This window comes from Stegostoma tigrinum, chromosome 17 (genome assembly GCF_030684315.1).
Source record: "Stegostoma tigrinum isolate sSteTig4 chromosome 17, sSteTig4.hap1, whole genome shotgun sequence".
NCBI classification, from domain to species: domain Eukaryota; kingdom Metazoa; phylum Chordata; class Chondrichthyes; order Orectolobiformes; family Stegostomatidae; genus Stegostoma; species Stegostoma tigrinum.
The window spans coordinates 13,887,934-13,896,805 of record NC_081370.1 but is presented as its reverse complement, the minus strand read 5'-3'; the positions used below and the strand labels follow the sequence as shown (position 1 = coordinate 13,896,805).

General features: G+C 45.0%; 1 protein-coding gene across 1 annotated transcript in view; it reads left to right on the top strand.

Annotated features, from left to right (window-relative positions):
• The first annotated feature begins 7,098 nt into the window (after nucleotides 1-7,098).
• LOC125459569 (tetraspanin-18-like) overlaps nucleotides 7,099-8,872 on the top strand; it is a 73,710-nt gene continuing 71,936 nt past the window's right edge. The window contains exon 1 of the mRNA XM_048546169.2: nucleotides 7,099-7,138. The gene's annotated coding sequence lies outside the window, so the exon portion shown is untranslated. The remainder of the gene's footprint in view (nucleotides 7,139-8,872) is intronic.

Below are 8,872 nucleotides of genomic sequence, written 5' to 3'. Positions count from 1 at the left end.
AATAATCAATCACATTTCTGTTTTCATTTCCTTTGAGGTACTTTTCCTTTAATATTGTCACCTACAAATTGCATCTAGTCAGTCTCACCAAATTGCTAACATCATGCCCTCTATTTTCTGCAGTGGCATTATTGCCCACTTAGTGCTGTTAGGGACAAATACTTTCTGACGAATTTTTGTTCAGTGCTCCTGACATTTGTTGGAATTGTGCATGTTTATCCACAAATTTAACTCCAGTCAAGTTTACAAATCTGCCCGTACGTTGGCATAGCACAATCATTTAAATGCAAGCACAGACTGGGGATCTTCCAAATGGAATTTCTGCAGTCTTGAATCTAAAGTGCTGAATGTCTTTCTGCAATTTTTCATAGCACAATTCTCAGCCTTGTCAAGTTTGTGAAAATCTGACCACACGTCATAAGCCGTCTTTTTCATAAATTTTCTTCATGGAAGTTAACCATCAGTCAAAACCTTCATCCGTGTTCAAACTACAAAGCTTTAATTTTTAAAGGAAGTCTTTGCTTCTGTTATGCCTCTGTATTATAACATGTTAAGAACATACCTTGCTTTCTCTTTGTTAAACTAGTAACCCAGGTCCATATTGTAACTTCATTCTTCCACTGGTCACAGGACACACACACATTCTGTCTCTTGTGTGATTTCAATTGAACCTTGTTGGGCTGTAATCTGGTGTCATCTGATTTCTGACCTCGTCCACCCCAGTTCAACACCAGCACTTCCACATCATCGGATCATTGTCAGACTTCCAGGGGCATGCACTGGGGTGCAGGTCTCTGGCACAGCGTCTGTCCCTCTTGCACAGAAGGGAAGGGGGGATAGGAAGAGAGTGTTAGTCAATGGGGACTCAATAGTTAGAGGACTGACAGAAGGCTTGTTGGGAACAAAAGAGATTCATGGTTGGTGTGTTGCCTCCCAGGTGCCCGGGTCCGTGATGTCTCGGATCATGCCATTGGGGTCATGAAGGGAGAGGGTGACCTGCCCCAAGTCGTGGTCCACATAGGCACCAATGACAGAGGTAGAAAGAGGGATAGGGATGTCAGGCAGAAATTCAGGAAGCTAGGGTGTAAGCTGAGAGCCAGAACAAACAGAGTGGTTATCTCTAGTTTGTCACCCGTGCCACATGATAGTGAGGCAAAGAATTAGGAGAGATTTCAGCTGAACACATGGCTGCAAGGATGGTGCAGGAGGGAGGGCTTCAGGTACATGGACAATTGGGGCTCATTCTGGGGGAGGTGGGACCTTTACAAGCAGGACGGTCTCCACTTGAACCAGAGGGGCACTAATATTCTGGGTGGGAAATTTGCTAGTACTATTCAGGTGGATTTAAACTAGCTCAGAAGGCGGATGGGAAACTGAGGTATAGTTCTAGTATACAGGAGGATGAGAGTAGGGAGGACATGGACAGGATGTCACTGTGACAGGAGTGTGCTAGCAGACAGCAAGCTGGATTGAAGTGTGTCTACTTCAATGCCAGGAGTATCCGGAATAAGATAGGTGAGCTTGCAGCAAGGATAGGTACCTGGGACTTCGATGTTGTGGCCATTTCGGAGACATGGATTGAGCAGGTTCAGGAATGGATGTTGCAGGTTCCAGGGTTGAGATCTGTCATTAAGATCGGGGGAGGTGTGGCTTTGTTAGTCAAGGACAGTATAACGGTGGCTGAAAGAACTTTTGATGAGGACTCATCTACTGAGATTGTATGGACTGAGGTCAGAAACAGGAGAGGAGGGGTAACACTGCTGGGAGTTTTTTTATAGGCCGCCAGAAAGCTCCAGGGATGTGGAGGAGAGGATTGGCAAAACTATTCTGGTATTCTGGGCATGAGTGAAATGAACACGTAGTCATTATGGGAGACTTTAACTTCTCAAACATTGATTGGAAATGCTATAACTCTAGCACGTTGGATGGATCAGTTTTTGCCCAATGTGTGCAGGAAGGTTACCTGACACAGTGTGTTGAAGGGCCGACAAGAGGGGAGGCCACACTGGATCTGGTACTTGGTAATGAACCAGGCCAGGTGTTTGATTTAGTTGTAGGTGAGCACTTTGGAGAGGGTGACCATAATTCGGTTATGTTTAGTTTAGCGATGGAAAGGGATAGGAACATGCCACAGGGCAAGAGTTATAGATGGGGAAGGGCAATTATAATGCAACTAGGCAAGACTTAGGAGGCATAAAATGGGTTAGCAAAATGCAGGAGATGGAGACAATCGAAATGTGGAGCTGGCTTAAGGAACAGATATTGCGTGTCCTTGACAGTTATGTCCCTGTCTGGCAGGGAGGAAGCGATAAGGTAAGGGAACCGTGGTTTACTAAAGAGATTGTATCTCTTGTTAAGCAGAAGAGGGAGGCTTATGTGACAATGAGGCGATGGCGAGTTACAGATGAGCTAGGAAGGATTTAAAGAGAGAGTTAAGAAGAACAAGAAGGGGATATGAGCAGACATTAGCAGGTAGAATAAAGGAGAACCCTAAAGCTTTCTATCAGTATATGAGAAATAAGAGGATGACTAGGGTAGGAATAGGCCCAGTCAAAGACAGAAGTGGGAAGTTGTGTGTGGACCCTGTGGAGATCGGAGAGGTGCTAAATGATTATTTCTCATCTGTTTTCACTGAGGAACCGGAGAATATTGTAGAGGAGACGACTGAGTTATGGGCTACAAGAATTGGAAGGATAAAGGTGAGTAAAGAGGAGGTGTTATCAATTTTAGAAGAATCCCCGGGCCAGATGGGATTTTTCCAAGGATTGTCTGGGAAGCTAGGGAAGAGATGGCAGAGCCTTTGGCCTTGATCTTTGAGTCGTCATTGTCTACAGGTTTAGTACAAGAGGACTGGAGGATTGCAAATTGACCTGGTGTACATGGACTTCCGTAAAGCCTTTGATAAGGTTCCACATGGTAGGCTATTGGAGAAAATACAGAGGCATGGGATTGAGGGAGATTTAGCAGTTTGGATTAGAAACTGGCTTTCTGTAAGAAGGCAATGTGTGGTGGTTGATGGAAAATATTCAGCCTGGAGTCAGGTCACTAGTGGTGTGCCTCAAGGATCTGTTTTGGGCCCTGTTTGTCATTTTTATAAATGACTTGGATGCAGGCATAGGTGGATGGGTTAGTAAGACCATAAGACCATAAGACATAGGAGTGGAAGTAAGGCCATTCAGCCCATCAAGTTCACTCTGCCATTTAAATCATGGCTGATGGGCATTTCAACTCCACTTCCCTGCACTCTCCCCGTAGCCCTTGATTCCTTGTGAGATCAAGAGTTTATCGATCTCTGCCTTGAAGGCATCTAACGTCCCAGCCTCCACTGCACTCCGTGGCAATGAATTCCACAAGCCCACCACTCTCTGGCTCAAGATGTGTCTATATGAATGGGTGCTGAGGCTTATTGAGCTCCTAATGTTTGATACTAGAGAAATGTTTGCACTTGTGCAAGTGGCACAACTGGGCGGCACGGTGGCTCAGTGGTTAGCACTGCAGTCTCACAGCACCGGGGACCCAGGTTCGATTCCAGCCTCAGGCGACTGTCTGTGAGGAGTTTGCACATTCTCCCCGTGTCTGCGTGGGTTTCCTCTGGGTGCTCCGTTTTCCTCCCACAGTCCAAAGATGCTCAGGCTACGTGGATTGGCCATGCTAAATTGCCCATAGTGTTCAGGGATGTGTGGGTTATAAGGGGATGGGTCTGGGTTGGATTCTCCAAGGGGCAGTGTGGACTTGTTGGGCTGGAGGGCCTGTTTCCACACTGTAGGGAATCTAATCTAATCTAATCTAATCCTCATTTCCGTTTTAAATTTACCCCCTGTAATTCTAAGGCTGTGCCCACGGGTCCAAGTCTCCCCACCTAACGGAAACAACTTCCCAGCGTCCACCCTTTCTAAGCCATACATTATCTTGTAAGTTTCTATTAGATCTCCCCTCAACCTTCTAAACTCTAATGAATACAATCCCAGGATCCTTAGCCATTCATCGTACGTTAAACCTACCATTCCAGGGATCATCCATGTGAATCTCCGCTGGACACGCTCCAGGGCCAGTATGTCCTTCCTGAGGTTTGGGGCCCAAAATTGGACACTGCATTCCAAATGGGGCCTAACTAGAGCTTTATAAAGTCTCAGAAGCACATCACTGCTTTTATATTCCAACTCTCTTGAGACAAACGACAGCATTACATTCGCTTTCTTAATCACGGACTCTACCAACAAGTTAACTTTCAGAGAGTCCTGGACCAACACTCCCAGATCCCTTTGTACTTCTGCTTTACAAATTTTCTCACCATTTAGAAAATAGTCCATGCCTGTATTCTTTTTTTCCAAAGTGCAAAACCCACATTTGCTCACGTTGAATTTCATCAGCCATTTCCTAGACCACTCTTCTAAACTGTCTATATCTTCCTGCAGCCTCCCCACCTCCTCAGTACTACCTGCCTGTCCACCTATCTTCGTATCATTGGCAAACTTCGCCAGAATGCCCCCAGTCCCTTCATCCAGATCATTAATATATATAGTGAACGGCTGCAGCCCCAACACTGAATCCTGCAGGACACCACTCGTCACCGGTTGCCATTCCAAAAAAGAGCCTTTTATCCCAACTCTCTGCCTTCTGCCAGACAGCCAATCCTCAATCCAAGCAAGTAGCTCACCTCGAACACCATGGGCCCTCACCTTGCTCAGCAGCCTCCCGTGAGGCACCTTATCAAACGCCTTTTGGAAATCTGGATAGATAACATCCACTGGGTTTCCCTGGTCTAACATACTTGTTATCTCGTCAAAGAATTCTAACAGGTTTGTCAGGCATGACCTCCCCTTACTAAATCCATGCTGACTTGTTCTAATCTGACCCTGTACTTCCAGGAATTTAGAAATCTCATCCTTAACCATGGATTCTAGAATTTTACCAACAACCGAGTTTCGGCTTAATTGAAAAAGACCGTAGCAGAGAAGTACTAGAAATTATTTAATACATAAATTGTAAAAGTTAACTAAATAAATAGTAATGGCTGGACAGGTGATGTGCTGTAGCTGTATGATGTGGGAGCTGGCTGATCTCATTGTGAACGGCAGCGACCACATCTGCAGCAAGTGTTGGTTGCTGGAAGAACTCCGGGTCAGAATAAACGATCTGGAATCTGAGCTTCAAACTCTGCGGCACATCCAGGAGGGGGAGAGTTACCTGGACACTTTGTTTCAGGAGGCGGCCACACCTGGTAGATTAAGTAATTCAAATTCAAAAAGTGTTCAGGGACAACAGGGTATGACTGTAAGTGAGGCAGGTAGGGGGATTCTGAGTTCAGGAGTGCAGGAGCCTCAGCCCTTGACCTTGACCAACAGGTATGAGATTCTTGCTCCCCGTACGGATGAGGGAAAGGACCGTGGACAGGATGAGCCAGCTGACCATGGCACCGTGGTGCAGAAGGCCATTCAAGAGGGGGGAGCAAAAAGACAGGTAGTTGTTCTAGGGGATTCTATAATTTGGGGGACAGATAGTATCCGATGCAAGCCGGATCGGGAGACCCGCATGGCGTGTTGCCTGCCCGGTGCCAGGGTGCAGGACATCTCTGACCGGCTTAAAAGGATATTGGAGCAATATGTGATACAATATTGGACCGAATCCCAAACCCACTCCTGTAGTCAGAGATAATGGGAACTGCAGATGCTGGAGAATTCCAAGATAATAAAATGTGAGGCTGGATGAACACAGCAGGCCAAGCAGCATCTCAGGAGCACAAAAGCTGATGTTTCGGGCCTAGACCCTTCATCAGAGAGGGGGATGGGGAGAGGGAACTGGAATAAATAGGGAGAGAGGGGGAGGCGGACCGAAGATGGAGGGTTAAGAAGATAGGTGGAGAGAGTGTAGGTGGGGAGGTAGGGAGGGGATAGGTCAGTCCAGGGAAGACGGACAGGTCAAGGAGGTGGGATGAGGTTAGTAGGTAGATGGGGGTGCGGCTTGGGGTGGGAGGAAGGGATGGGTGAGAGGAAGAACCGGTTAGGGAGGCAGAGACAGGTTGGACTGGTTTTGGGATGCAGTGGGTGGGGGGGAAGAGCTGGGCTGGTTGTGTGGTGCAGTGGAGGGAGGGGACGAACTGGGCTGGTTTAGGGATGCAGTAGGGGAAGGGGAGATTTTGAAGCTGGTGAAGTCCAACATTGATACCATTAGGCTGCAGGGTTCCCAGACGGAATATGAGTTGCTGTTCCTGCAACCTTCGGGTGGCATCATTGTGGCAGTGCAGGAGGCCCATGATGGACATGTCATCTGCCTAGATACCTTTTTACTTAAGATAGTGCTGTAAGCGGTGATTTATAAACTTTTCACTGTAATCATCTGAGTACGTAAGACAATAGAGCTAATTCAATTCGATTCAGTTCACCTTCTCATTTAGCTTTCTGCCCTCTTACTGGCCTGAACTGTACTCAGACAGAAATGCACCAGCTGAGTTATGGGCAGTTGATAAATTGTGCATTTTTTGACCTTGAAGAAAGTTCGTAAATCTGACAGTGAAAATCCCAAAAACCTCTCGCAACCCCAAAGGATCCACTTTATTGTCTGACAGCAGTTTAACCTGTGAACCCTTGGTTTGGCAGTGAAAACTCTAAGGAGTGAATGGAATTTAACAGAGCCCGCTTTGCCTGAAATGTTGGAGAGCCCCAGTGCTGTGCTAAGGGATCCGGTGTAATGTGATTTGTCAGAGCCAGATGGCTGACACATGGGTCTCCCTCAGGGGTTGTCAGGAAGAAACAAACCTCAGTATTGACAGCACCAGCTGCTTTAACACTTCTATTGGACCCAGAGGTTGGCTGTCGTGGCTTATCCTGAATGGCATTCGGCAACATTTTGTCGCCTTGTTCAAGTTAAAGGGACAGTTATATACTGGGAGCAGCTATTTCTCAATTTAACATGCTCCTCACTCCCTTTGAGTTAATCCATCAATTGAAACAGAATTCTAATCACTGGGAGAAGTCTGCACATGATTGTCCACTGCCTTCAGTAAATCTGACACTTTGTCCGTCTGTGAGCTTACTGTCGATGAGAGTGGTTGGAGCAGAGAGAATACTCAAAAATGAGCATCTTTTACAGTCCTGGATAATGACCTCAAGGCTTCAGTGGTTTTAGAATCCAGTGTAGGGTAGGTGATTTAGTGTCTGTTTTTAATTAATGAATAATATTGAAAAGACTGTTTAAATGTTTATAATGAAGTTTTTTTAAAGTAGCGAATGTTCCATTGTATGTATTGATTACAAATAGCACCCAGGATTAATTGAATACTCTTGCACTTACTGCTGGCTTTGTTCTGCTTCTCTTTCTGAATGCACAGTTGAAGCTTGACTCTGATGTCATTGACCAGAAAGCCCAGTTTACCCATTAGCTGTGTAGCAAAATGGGACCTCCTTCCTGAGCCTTCTATAGTGCGTTTTATGTTCAAACATTAAAAAGGCAACTGAAAATGCAATTAATGCGCATTTATGTTCCACCAAACAGCAAGTCTGCTGCATTCTAAGACACTTTGTGAGAGCATTATAAAATAATGACAGTGAGTACAAGAGTCAGGATTTCATTTTTAAGCTTTATATGACTTTGTTTAGGTCACAGTTAGAATATTGTGTTCAATTCTGGTCACCTCATTACTGGAAGGATGTGGAGGCTTTGGAGAGGGTGCAGAAGATGTTTACCAGGATGCTGCCTGGTTAGGAGGTATGAGCTATATGGAGAGGTTAGAAAAATAATTGGATTGTCTTCTCTGGAGCAGCAGAGGCCAAGGAGAAACTTGATAGAAGTCTTTAAAATTATGAGAGGCATAGCTACAGTTGACGGTCAGAATTGTTTTCCCAGAGTTGAACTGTGTAATAAATTTAAGTTGAGAGGAGGAAAGTTCAAAGGATATGTAAGGGACAAGTTTTTTTATACAGGGAGCGGTAAGAGTGTGGAATGTACTGCCAGGGGTAATGATGGAGGCAGATATGATAGGGGTGTTTAGGGGACTTTTAGATAAGCACATGAATACGCAAAGAATGGAAGGGTATGGGCCAAGGGCAGGCAGAAGAGATTAGTTTCATTTGGCATCATGTTCGAACACGACATCCAGTAGTATATGAGCAGATTCAAGGGACAAATCACATAATATACAGAGATGGACATAGCCATCATTATTTGAGTAAAACTGTTCGCAAAGACTTTCTGTGGATGAATCACAATGATTTCTCCACAGCAACTTTTGTTTTCTTGCTGTGGCCTTGTGTGTGGTCACATTATGTGTCATGATAAATGAGAAAAGCTGTACTAGAATTGACTGATAACTGTTCCTTCCTCAAAGTAGCCACATACTCTTCAGCCTTAAGAGAAAGGCAGTATGGGACTTCCAACAACTGAATTTCAGTATCAATGGCTGGGCAGCAAAAGGGAGTCACTGAGTAGCTAACATTTCTATTCTTAACTTAAACAGTAAGATGTTAATGAACAATTGTAAACATTGAACCAGTGGAATAAACTGGACTAGTCAGTAATAAGTGACAACAATTTGACAATTAAATCTGGTAAATAAATTAGCTAACATACACAAAACGTTAGCTCTTCTTTCTGTTCACAGTTGCTGTCAGACCTGATGTGCTTCTCTGTTTTGGTTTCAGATTTTGGTTTCAGATTTCCAGCATCCACAGTTCTTTGTTAGGATCACCTCTACGACATTCATCTGGCTAACAAAGTGGCCAAATGTTGAGTTGGTCCTACACTTTTAGCTTGACATTAGTACTATTTTTAAATGATACTTCATGCCCATGTAATTCTTCCCTCAGTCCCCTCCTTTACAAACTGTTACCTCTGAGCAACATGTTCCTGAGCACCCATGTGCACACAACTTTAACTG